This window comes from Saccopteryx bilineata, chromosome 1, assembly GCF_036850765.1.
Source record: "Saccopteryx bilineata isolate mSacBil1 chromosome 1, mSacBil1_pri_phased_curated, whole genome shotgun sequence".
In the NCBI taxonomy this organism is placed as follows: domain Eukaryota; kingdom Metazoa; phylum Chordata; class Mammalia; order Chiroptera; family Emballonuridae; genus Saccopteryx; species Saccopteryx bilineata.
In genome coordinates this window covers 62,332,228-62,344,600 of record NC_089490.1, presented here as the reverse complement: position 1 = coordinate 62,344,600, position 12,373 = coordinate 62,332,228, and the positions used below count along the sequence as shown (strand labels likewise).

General features: G+C 37.5%; 1 protein-coding gene across 1 annotated transcript in view; it reads left to right on the top strand.

Moving 5' to 3' along the window:
• The window catches only part of RNGTT (RNA guanylyltransferase and 5'-phosphatase), a 284,204-nt gene that overhangs the window by 41,807 nt on the left and 230,024 nt on the right, over positions 1 to 12,373 (top strand). The gene's annotated exons all lie outside the window — the stretch shown is intronic.

Sequence of the window (12,373 nt, the reverse complement as noted above, 5' to 3'; positions counted from 1 at the left end):
TTTGAGGTAAATTGAAGTATCATGTAATTTAAAGTATGCAATATGTTGCTTTATGCACTTATACATTGCAAAGTGATTACATCCATAGTGTTAGCTAATACCTCCATCACTTAATGTAATTACCATTTCATTTTTGTGGTGAAAAAATTTAAGATCTCTTGTCTTAGCAAGTGTATAATAGAGTATTAGTAACTATAACCACCATGTTGTATTAATTAATATTAGTATATGATATTAGATCCCCAGAACTTGTTTTACAACTGGAAGTTTGTATCCTTTGACCAGCATCTCCCCGTTTCCATTATGTCCTCAACCCCTGGAAACCGCCGTACTAGTATCTATTTCTATGATTTGGCTTTCTTAGATTTCACATATAAGTGATCTGCAGTATTTACCTATTTTATTAATATTTATTGTTAATATCTTAGTGTGCCTAATTTATAAATTTAATTTTATCATAGGTATGTATATAGGGAAACATAGTAAATGTAGGGTTTGTACTCTCCATGGTTTTAGGCACTCACTAGGTTGGCGGTCTTGGGATGTATTCCCCCATGGATAAAGGGGGAATGCTGTATTCCACATGTTCTTCGTTCATCTGTTGATGGACACTTAGGTTAGAATGGGAATGCAGTTATCTCTTTGAGATCCTGTTTCTATATTTTAGTTTTTAGATGTTATTTTGAAGATGGTAAAGATTGCATTTAATTTTTATGAGAAGTTTTGAGTGTCAAAGTGGCAATTATACCTTTGTATTTATTATTCATTCTTTATCTACATTTAACTTGTGATGGCTTTAAAAGATACATTTGGAAACATGTAGAGGGCAGATATAACTTGCTTTTAATAATTGATTATAATGATATTATGTAAACATGCTTTCTGATAATTATTTTATTTTTGTTATTTGGGAATATATCAAAATATTTTCTTTTGTTTCATTTGTCTATGTTGGAAACAATCTTTTCCGTCAACTTACCATTTTAAAACATTTTTTGGTATTTTGTAGATAATAAAGTTCTTAAAAGTTCAGAAAATAACAAAAAGGAGAAAATAAAAATAGTCTTTTTTTTTTTTTGACAGAGTCAGAGAAAGGGACAGATAGGGACAGACAGGAAGGGAGAGAGATGAGAAACATCAGTTCTTCATTGCGGCACCTTAGTTCATTGATTGCTTTCTCATATGTGCCTTTATTGGGGACTACAGCAGAGCGAGTGACCCCTTGCTCAAGCCAGTGACCTTGGGCTTCAAGCCAGCGATCTTTGGGCTCAAGCCAGCGACCATGGGGTCACGTTTATGATCCCATGCTCAAGCCAGCGAACCCTCGCTCAAGTTGGTGAGCCCGTGCTCAAGCCAGATGAGCTGGCGGTCAAGCCGGTCACCTCAGGGTTTCGAACCTGGATCCTCTGCATCCCAGTCTGATGCTCTGTCCACTATGCCATTGCCTGGTCAGGCCAAAATAGTCATTTTTGTCACCTAAAGATTTATCACCACTACCATCATTGTGGTATTGACCTTACTCTTTTGATTATAAAACAGTTATGATGTTTAATATCAGTGCTTGATATAGTGAGTCCAAATAGTTAAGTAACCATATTTTACATATATATTTAAATATGTTTACAGATATACATTCGTTTACAGTATTTTGAACTTACTTTAAAAATGAAGAAGCTTAAAAAATTAATATTAGTATATGATAAAAAATTCAAACAGTATAAGGAGATAAAATGAAAAATTTAAGTTTGCATTATGTGCTTCTAGGAATATTCATTCTACATGAATGAATCTATTATATAAGCATGGATACAGTTAAAGATTCAGATATAGATAATTTGAATGACTTGCCCTTCATGCTCTCCTCCCTAGGGATATGTATATATATTTGAAGGATAAGTAAAAATTAGCCTGATTATTTTCAGAATGTCAAAGTTATATTTAATATTTGGATTATAATAAGTTCAGACACTATTAAATTGGTAGTAAGAATTCACCTAAATTGAGTTTTTGTTAAGATATGTAATTTTAATAGGTATGTAACAGTGTCTTAACAGGGGGTTTATTACCTACCTCTTGAAGTGGAGAAAATGGGAATAAAAGGCAAGAATCAAAGGGGCCTATTTTCAAATGGCCTGGGGATTTGGGGGTGAGGTGTTTTGATCTGATGAGTTTCATATTCTGGATATTCATTTTTTTAATTATTGATTTTTTTTTTAAGAGAGAGAGTAGAAGGGAGAGAAAGAAACATCAATTTGTTATTCCACTTATGCATTTATTGGTTGATTCCTGTATGTGCTTTGACCAGGGATTGAACCCCTACCCTTTACTTGTCAGGATGATGCTCTAACCAACTGAGCTACCCAGCCAAGCTATTCTGGATATTCTTTACTATCTACATTGCCTTCCCTATTGTATCCAAGGCTCTGATCATGGCGAATTTTGGGCAAAATAATGAAGTCTGTGAAATTTGTCACTTGTATTTCACCATCTTCCTTTTATTTTCCCTCTTCTGCAATTTTATATCTCTTTCTCTGTATTAAATGATGAGCTGAAGTAATTTGCGCTTATATGTTTTTGATTGACAAATGGAAATATCTCATTTATCATAGAACCATGCTCCACCAAAAACAAAAGGATAACCCCTAAGTATTTGTTTGAATACTCACTTTGTCTTAGGGTACTTTATTCTGGTGGTAAAACATGTATGTGAGATGTTGATTTGATTTGCTTTAGATTAGATCTAGATATCTGTTTGGGGAGAATGGTCATTTAACAGTACTGAGTGTTCCAACCCAGGAACATGGTATATTTCTCCATTTATTTAAGTCATCTTTAATTTTTCTCAGCACTGTTATGTAGCTTTCAGTGTAGAGATCTGCTAAATTTAAAAAAAAGAATGTACATTTGATACTGTAATAACTGTTTGCATGTGATCCTGAAAGGAGGCCATATAATAAATTGAAATTGTTTTCAGGCCCTGGCTGGTTGGCTCAGTGGTAGAGCATCAGCTCAGCAGGTGGAAGTCCTGGGTTCAACTCCTGGTCAGGGCACACAGAAGTGACCATTTGCTTTTCCACTCCTCCCCCTCCCTTCTATCTCTTTCTTCCTCTCCTGCAGCCATACCTTAGTTGGAGCAAGTTGGCCCCAGGCACTGAGGATGGCTCCATGGCCTTGCCTCAGGTGCTAAAATAACTCGGTTGCCAAGCAACGGAGTAATGGCCCTAGATGGGTAGAGCTTTGCCCCATAGGGGACTTGCTGGGTGGATCCCGGTTGGGCACATGTGGGAGCCTTTCTCTCTGCCTCCGTACTTCTCACTTAAGGGAGAAAAAAAAGAAATTGTTTTTTGGAAATTCAAATGGAAAATGCTGGTACCTAGTCAAGTCAAAAGGAGGTTTCTTGCTTTGAATTTAGAAGTACCATCTCACTCATAGCAAATGGCTTCATACACTATGACACTAATTATTTCTGCATGTTGATTTTGTACTAGCAGTCTTACTGAACCCTCTTGTAAGATAGTGTGAATATAGAAGGTTTTGAATTTGCTATGTAGAATATATTATATGAAAATATTTTTCTATTTTTATTCAGTTTTAGTGTGTGTGTGTGTGTGTGTGTGTATCATGGTACTAGTTAGGACAATGTGGAATTATGTTTTTGGATATTGTCATGTTTTTAACTTCAGTGGGAATAATTTTCCGTTTTAGTATTAACTATGATACTTGCTGTAGGTTTTACTATATAGTCTATCTGATTAAAAAAATTACTGTCAAAAGAAAGAAGAAAATTGCTGTTTATTCCTGGTTTGCTAAGAATTTTTATCATCATTAAATTTTATCATATGCATTTTTAGCATTTATTGAGATAAGTCCTATGAGTTTTCACTCTAAGCTGTTCACTTAGTATAGTGAATTACACTGATAGATTTTTCTGGAATTGAACTATCTTTTTTCCAATATGATATTGGGTTCATTTTGATGTATTTTGCATTATTTTTGTAAGTGTGATTGGTTTATTTTTTTTGTATTATCTTTATGTGGCTTTGATATGAAGAGTGTACTAGTCTTTCCAAATGAATTGGAGATTTTTCTTTTTTGTTGTCTATCTAGAACATTATACAAGATAAGGAAAATCTGTTATTCTTATAAAGTTGTAAAAGGCTTAAATGAGCCAATTCACTTAAAGCAGTTAGTACACTGTGTATCATACATTAGGCACTCAGTAAAAGATTGCTACTGTTTATTTTTCTATCAAAAATGGATTGCGCTCCTTGCTTGCAATGAGTAACTGAACAAATGGGTAGCTGAATAAATGACTGAGTGAATATGTAACTTATGGTGGAAGGGACTAATAAAGTAAGTGATTAATGAAGGAATATAATACTTAATCAAACAGCATAAACAAAATGTAGTATAGCTAGGGAACTACATATAGTTTGATCCCTGGGAGAATTCCAAGGATAGAATGAGAAAATCTCGACTGGTTATGGTGGAGATAGAGAAGAGGGACCTCCTGGTGTAAATGCAATACCGGGGGAAGTGATATACGGGTACTGCAGATACAGTTGTATTGAATTGTCTTGTAATTGTGAAATACTACTTTTTTACAGATTTTGTGCAATATTCTGGAAAAAGATAATTAGAACTTTTATAATAGAATTTCTCTGTGTACTTGGTTTATTATAGACTGTCATGCAATAAGAAGAAACGATCAGTCATCAAAATCTGTTTACTCAAAATTAATTTAACTTCCATGTGAAAATGGTGAAGATTTAGAACCGTAACAATTTTAGAATTAATCTCACAATTTGTTTTAACTTTCTTCTTTTTTAATTTTTATTTATTTCTATTTATTTTTATTTTAGTGAGAGGAGACAGAGACAGAGTCCTGCATACGCCCTGACCAGGATCCACCCGGCAGGCCCACCACAGGGTGATGCTCTGCCCATTTAGGGCCCTTACTCTGTTGCAACAGGAGCCATTCTAGTGCCTGAGGCAGAGGCCATGGAGCCATCCTCAGCACCTGACAAGCAAAAGAGTTGTAATGAATTGATACCCATAATGAAAGTAAGCTCCTTTAGGGCTGGGACTTTTATCTTTTTAATCTGTGTCCCCAGTGCCTAGCATAGTGCCTGTCACATGGTAGGCCCTCAGTAAATACTGACTGAATGGGTCAGTCAGTGAAAAGCTGCTAATGTTTTTGTATAAAATATGTGGAAATACTTTATGTGGTTGTCAAAATTTTGAAATTTAAGAAAATTACAACACGCCCTGGCCAGTGGCTCAGTGGTAGAGTGTCTTTCCTCTGTGTGCATGTCCCAGGTTTGATTCCCAGTCAGTGCACAGAGGAGAAGCGGCCATCTGCTTCTCCCATCTCCCTTCTGTCTCTCACCCCCCTCCCCCCTTTTCTTGCAGCCATGGCTTGATTGGTTTGAGTATATTGGCCCTGGGCACTGAAGATGGTTCAGTGGAGACTGCCTCAGGAGCTAAAAATAGCTTGGTTGCAGATGGGCAGAGTATCGGCCCCACATGGGGGTCGCTTGGTGGATCCTGCTCAGGGCGCATGTGGGAGTCTATCTTCCTTTCTCTCACTTAAATTAAAAAAAACTTACAACTCTATGTCACATTTAATTTTTAAACAAACATGTAAACCATTTAGCAAAATAAAAAAGTATATTTCAAGGAAAATGACATAGTAGGGCAGAATTTAAAGCTAGAAAAGACTTAAGAAAGAACTTTTTTTGTTTGGATTTATAGTAAATAGGGATGATCTGTTGTTATTCCATAGAGTTGTTATAAAAGGATTAAATGAAGTAATTAAGTTTAAGCAATTAGGTGCTCAGTAAAAGGTAGCTACTCCTGACCAGTGGATAGAGCTTCAGCCTGGGACGCTGAGGACCCAGGTACAAAACCCCAAGGTTGCTGGCTTGAGTGCAGGCTCACCAGAGTGAATGCCGGATTGCTGGCTTGAGCAAAGAGTCACTGACTTGGCTGGAGTCCCCCCCACCACCAGTCAAGGCAGATATGAGAAAGCAATCAATGAACAACTATGGTGCTGCAACAAATAATTGATGCGTCTCATCTCTCTCCCTTTTTGCCTGTTTGTTGGTCTGTGTCTCTTGCTAAAAAAAAACAACAACCATAGGCTGCATGATTTGGGTCAGATATGCCCTGTGTTAGTCATAGGCAGCTGGCATATTAATAAATCTCCTCCTTTTAATAAAACCCTTCAAAATTCATCTGGACTTGGTGTCTCTATGGTGAGGTACAGTACTTTACAACATTTGGGGGCTTGTCTGGGATCTGATGTTTGTGTCACTGGGTAGAGACACCTGAATCGGCTGGTCTCTCCAGGGGACTGCCCGATCCCACTGGAATCTCGAGGAGAGGCGCCACCTGAGACATTTTCAGGACTCCCCATTTTCCTGTAGGGTTCGGGTAGTTCTTCAGTAAACACCCCTGATTCCCAAATTCAACGATTTGAACAATTTGGCAGAGAAATCAAGGAGGTAGGTAAAGCAACTCTTTTGCTTTACTGAATTCTAACTTTCCTCTGAATTCTTGCTTTTCTGTTTGGGACCAGTCAATTCAGACTACTGCATGAGGATTGGACACAATCTTACTCATGCAGTAGGCTCTCCAAGACTGAGATGTTGGTGGGGAGTTTTTAGGTCCCGCTTCGGGCTTTGCTGGGAGACGTCTGGTTGAACTTTGGAAGGACAATTAATGGGGATTAGGTCCTGTCTCGGACTCCCAGGGACATCTGTTTGTAACCTAGGAGGGCATTAGTGGGCATTGAGTTAACCAAGTTGGTCAGTCCTGCCTGGGACCTCTAGGAACATCTGTTTGTCCTCTAGAAAGACATTAGTGGGGACCAGGTCCTGCCTCGGACTTTCAGAGGCATCTAGTCGTGCTCTCAGAAAAAGACTTTAGTGAGGACTTTGTTCATGCTCTAGGAAGGCATAGTGGGGACTGAATTAACCAGGATTAATCAGTCTCACATCGCACTGCATCAGTGGGGACTGAGTTAACCAGGTTGATCGATCTCGCCTTGGACTTCCAGAGACATCTTTGTGTTTGTCAGGTGTTTGTCAGATCTCGTTCTTTGCTTTTAATGTTTCTGTCTAAACCACCTGAGTGATTGGTGTGTGAGTGGGAATCTCTAGTGACTGAGCCTAGGTTCCAGAAACACGGTAGGAGGGCATCTGATGAGTGATTGGTGTGTGAGTGGGAATCTCTAGTGCCTGAGCCTAAGTTCCAGGAGCATGGCTAGGAGAGCATCTGATGAGTAATTAATATATGAATACAGTGGTACCTTAAGATACAAATTTAATTCGTTCTGTAACCGAGCTCATAAGTCAGTCAACTCGTGTAACAAACTGCCGATACTGGACCTGTGTGCCAATGTGCCAAGTAGTGGCAGCTTTCCAAATCACGACTTGTATCTCGGAATTTCACTCGGATCTCGAACAAAAATATGGACTGAGTCACAGCTCGTATCTTAAAAAATTCATACGTTGGTCTGTTCGTATCTCAAGGTACCACTGTATATAAAATAAGGTAGCTACTGATTTACACATACATATACTTCTGACTTACAGCTATATACAAAACACACATATACAAAGATACTCTGCTTTAAGAAAAAACTGAATATGCTAGGTAAATTATTTCACGAATTAAAAAAAAGGCACATAGGCATTTATGAAAATCTAAATTATAGGCAGCTTTTCATGACACATCTATTTAAGTAAGCAAGATATATTTGTATAATGCTTCTTGGAAGGAAATTGTAGATGGATTTATTCTTCCTGAATTCTGGTTTGGGAATCCCCTTTTTTTCATTCATCCAGAAATTATGTTGAAAACTTATTACCTGCAGGGCTCTGTCAGGTGCTGAATGCATCAGCAGTGCTTGAAGAATCCCCAGCCTAAAGATTTTTTTTTGTGTAATTCAGAGTTCAGCAAATGTCTCCTGTAAGGGACAGATAGTATACTGCTCACAAAAATTAGGGGATATTTCAAAATGAATATGAAACTATAAAATATCCCCTATTTTTCATGATCTGTATAAATATTTTAGGTTTTGTGGGCCAAGTGTTCTCCATCTCAACTCTTCAGCCCTTGTGACACTGAAGCTGCTCTTACATAAACAATTGAGCATAACTGTGTTCCAATAAAACTTTATTTACAAAAACAGACCGGATTTGGCCCTTGGGTAATAGTTTGTTAATTTATGATGGAAAACATTCTCTTTAAAAGATTGTCTTTATATCTCAAATGTTCTTTCTTTTCTTTATAAGAAAGTGCAAAAGTGAGCTCAAGGTAGGAAAACATAAGTTTAATATAAAAACATTTTGTTTTAAAATTTATTTCAGTAAATTAAAATTTTTTTCCTCATTGATTGTAAGTTATTGCTAATGCCCTGGTATTTTATGAGATTATTATTATATTTTTGTAGAGAGAGACACACACACAAGAAGGGAGAGAGATGAGAAGGATCAACTCATAGTTGTATCACTTTAGTTGTTTATTTCATTTTTTTTTTTTTTTTTTTTAGAGAGGAGAGGGAGAGACAGAGAAAGAGAGAGAGAGGAGAGACAGAGAGAGAAGGGGGGGAGGAGCTGGAAGCATCAACTCCCATATGTGCCTTGACCAGGCAAGCCTAGGGTTTTGTACCGGCGACCTCAGCATTTCCAGGTCGACGCTTTATCCACTGTGCCACCACAGGTCAGGCTTTAGTTGTTTATTGATTGCTTCTCATGCGTGCCTTGATGGGGAGTGGGGAGGGGACTACAGCAGAGCCAGTGACCCCTTGTTCAAGCCAGCAACCTTGGGCTTCAAGCCAGTGACCTTTGAGCTTAAGTGAGTGACCGTGGGATTATGTCAATGATCACATGTTCAAGCCAGCGACCCTGCACTCAAGCTGGTGAGCCCACGCTTAAACCAGGTGAGACCACGCTCAAGCTGGTGACCTCAAGGTTTTGAACCTGGGAACTCAGCATTCCAGGTTGATGCTCTGTCCACTGTGCCAAAACTGGTCAGGTGATTTTTTTTTTAATGTATAACCTTGAGAGGTATATTAAGCCTTTCCCCACCTCATTAAATCATGTCCCATGCCTTTTTTCTAAGAGTACTTGATTTATATTATGTTCAGGCAGCTTCTATATTCACTGCTTTAACAGTTCTATGCAGAACAACGTAATTACCCCAGGTAGTTAGTAGTTTACTTGGATCTCTTGATATATATCTCATTAATAATGTTTGTACCAGATGTTTATACTAATGTCTGGAACTGAATGTTCAGACAGGAATATTGTGTATAAGGTAATGAGATGCTAGACTGGAAAAGTCTTACATACTGAGAGGAATATTAAAGACGTTTCAGATGTCTCTGGAATATTTTTCAGTGGAGTACAAAAACCAAACTTTTATATATTTAGGAACGGAATGAGTAAATCAAATTATGATCAATTAAGTTCTTTGTATACGACTTTAATTGAGATTTGTTCTTAAGTTGTTTTTCAGTTCCACACAAGGGAAGAGATCAGAGCAAAAACAAATTTCTGTTTAGCTCTGTTTTTCTTTTGATTGCAAAGCAAATAGTTTCTTATGGTATATAACACAAGAATTTTGACTGAATATTGGTATTAAATAAGAATTTATCTCCTATTTTATTTAATGGTAAATATAATTATAGCCATAACATCATATCCAGTATTTAGAAAGTCATTAGTATATAAAGTTATACCTTTGAAAAAGTATCTAATTTTTATTCTTTTTTAGGGAGACTTATAGTTTTTGTAGAGGCATCTGAGGGACTAGAATCTAATAAATAAAATACTTGCTTCAGTTATACAAATAGTAGCAAAGTCAGCAGCACAGTTCCATGATACAAGAACTGGTTACTTGCTCACATGCTCTGTAATGTGTGATTATAGAAATGGCAAGTACTAGGTTGGGTAAAAGAAAACAAATTAATTCCTCTTTGTGAATTAGTGAAAAATTGCTTAAGAGAATTATAATTGATTTTTAAATTTTCTTTAAAGAAAATTGAAAGTAGTCAGCCATGCCAGGGACAAATGTAAAATAAAACGAAACCTTTGGAATGTATTTTTTGATGTTTTCTTTTTATGAGACTGACATATAAGAAGAAAATCTTTTTCACATCTTTCTGCCCCTTTGGTATATAAATGCTGCCCAAATCATTTTAAGAGGTATTTAAATACTATTTTCAGATCAACATAAATCTGAGTAATCGATACATTACTCTCTCTAATGGAAGACCACTTAAAAGGATACTGTAGTTTACATATTTAATTTGTGTGTGGCTGTGCAGTTCTAAAAAGCATAACCTGTAACATTCATGGTAATTAGTACAGATCATTTGATTTTTATACCTTAAAGTCTTGATAAAGACATTTTATACTCTCATTATGAACAGAGCTAATTAATCTAAAAGAAACTAATTAAAATAACTAAGAGTCTTTTTATCTACAGAACTGCTAGATTTCATGAGCTTTGTTTACCAGTGTTGGTACTAATCACCTGATTTATGCAGTGAATAACAATTTTGCAGTATTCCATTATCCTAAAAGCTTTTCAAATCCTCTAAATTAGGTCAAGATCAATGATATCTATATGTTATTAAACTTTTGCCATTATTAGTGATTGTGACTTTTTCTAACTTGGACTTGATAAACATTTCTGTAAAAAAGTCTTTCTTTGTCTTGTGATTCTGGTCTTGTGCTGATGAAGAAATGATAGTGTTTTAAAAAATATTCCCCATTGGCCCTGGCCGGTTGGCTCAGTGGTAGAGCGTTGGCCTAGCGTGCGGAGGACCCGGGTTCGATTCCCAGCCAGGGCACACAGGAGAAGCGCCCATTTGCTTCTCCACCCCTCCGCCGCACTTTCCTCTCTGTCTCTCTCTTCCCCTCCCGCAGCCAAGGCTCCATTGGAGCAAAGATGGCCCGGGCGCTGGGGATGGCTCTGTGGCCTCTGCCTCAGGCGCTGGAGTGGCTCTGGTCGCAACATGGCGATGCCCAGGATGGGCAGAGCATCGCCCCCTGGTGGGCAGAGCATTGCCCCATGGTGGGCGTGCCAGGTGGATCCCGGTCGGGTGCATGCGGGAGTCTGTCTGTCTCTCCTTGTTTCCAACTTCAGAAAAATGAAAAAGAAAAAAAAAAAATTAAAAATATTCCCCATTATAAAAGTAATTTATATTAATTGTAGAAAATTTAGAAAAAGATAAGGAAAAGGACAAATAAAAAGCCTCTGTAATCAGTCAATCACCAATTAGATTTTGGTGTATATGCTTTCAGACCTTCCTCTCGTCTGTACATTCTTTTGTTTAGTTAAATTAAAATGTATTAATTCCACAGCATATTTTTATTTATTATTCCACAATATTTTTTTTGTGTGTGTTATGTGTCAAGTACCATTCCAAGTGCTGGAAATTATGGAGGCCCCTGCTATATTGGAGCTTCTGTTAGCTGAAACATGTTTTCTACATAAATGGTTTAGTATCTGTGATTTATAGTTTAGTAATATGCTGTTTTTACTTAATGTATCCTTAATGCTTTCCCATTTCATTACTTCACTTTTAATCCTTTCTGTTTTTAACTGATTCTGTGATTATTCCCAAATCTCTAAATAATATGTATAAATGACTATTTATTTATTAGAGAGAAGAGAGAGAGAGAGAGAGGAAGGAAGGGAGAGAGGACAGACAGGAGAGAGAGAGAGATGAGAAGCATCAGTTCTTCATTGTGGCACCTTAGTTGTTCATTGATTGCTTTCTCATATTGCCTTGACTGGGGGGCTCCAGCTGAGCCAGTGACCCCTTGCTCAAGCCAGCAACCTTGGGCTTCAAGCCAGTGACCCTGGGTTCAAGCTGGTGACCAGGGGGTCATATCTATGATCCCACGCTCAAGCCAGTGACCCATGCTCAAGCTGGATGAGCCTGTGCTCAAGCTGGATGAAACTGCGCTCAAGAAAGTGACCTTGGGGTTTTGAACCTGGGTCATCAGAATCCCAAGTTGACACTCTATCTACCGCACCATCACCTGGTCAGGCTAGATAACTGTTTATTAATTGGCCTTAGGTGAGTTCCTAGTGTGGTCTCTGTGGATATAGCTCACCAAACTCTTGGTATCCATCTTTGCTTCTAGTTTCTCATGATAGTTAAACTATTAATTAGTTCTTGATTGATTGTACCTGTATATTTAATGTTCCCTGTATCCTAATAACCACTGTGTAGTGTTTGTTGATCTTTGTAAGATGAGGACTTTAGAGTCCTCTGTCTTCCAGCTACCTCTGCCATGTCAGCTCTAAATTTAGTACTGTCAACTCCATTTACATTTACATGCTGTTTGGT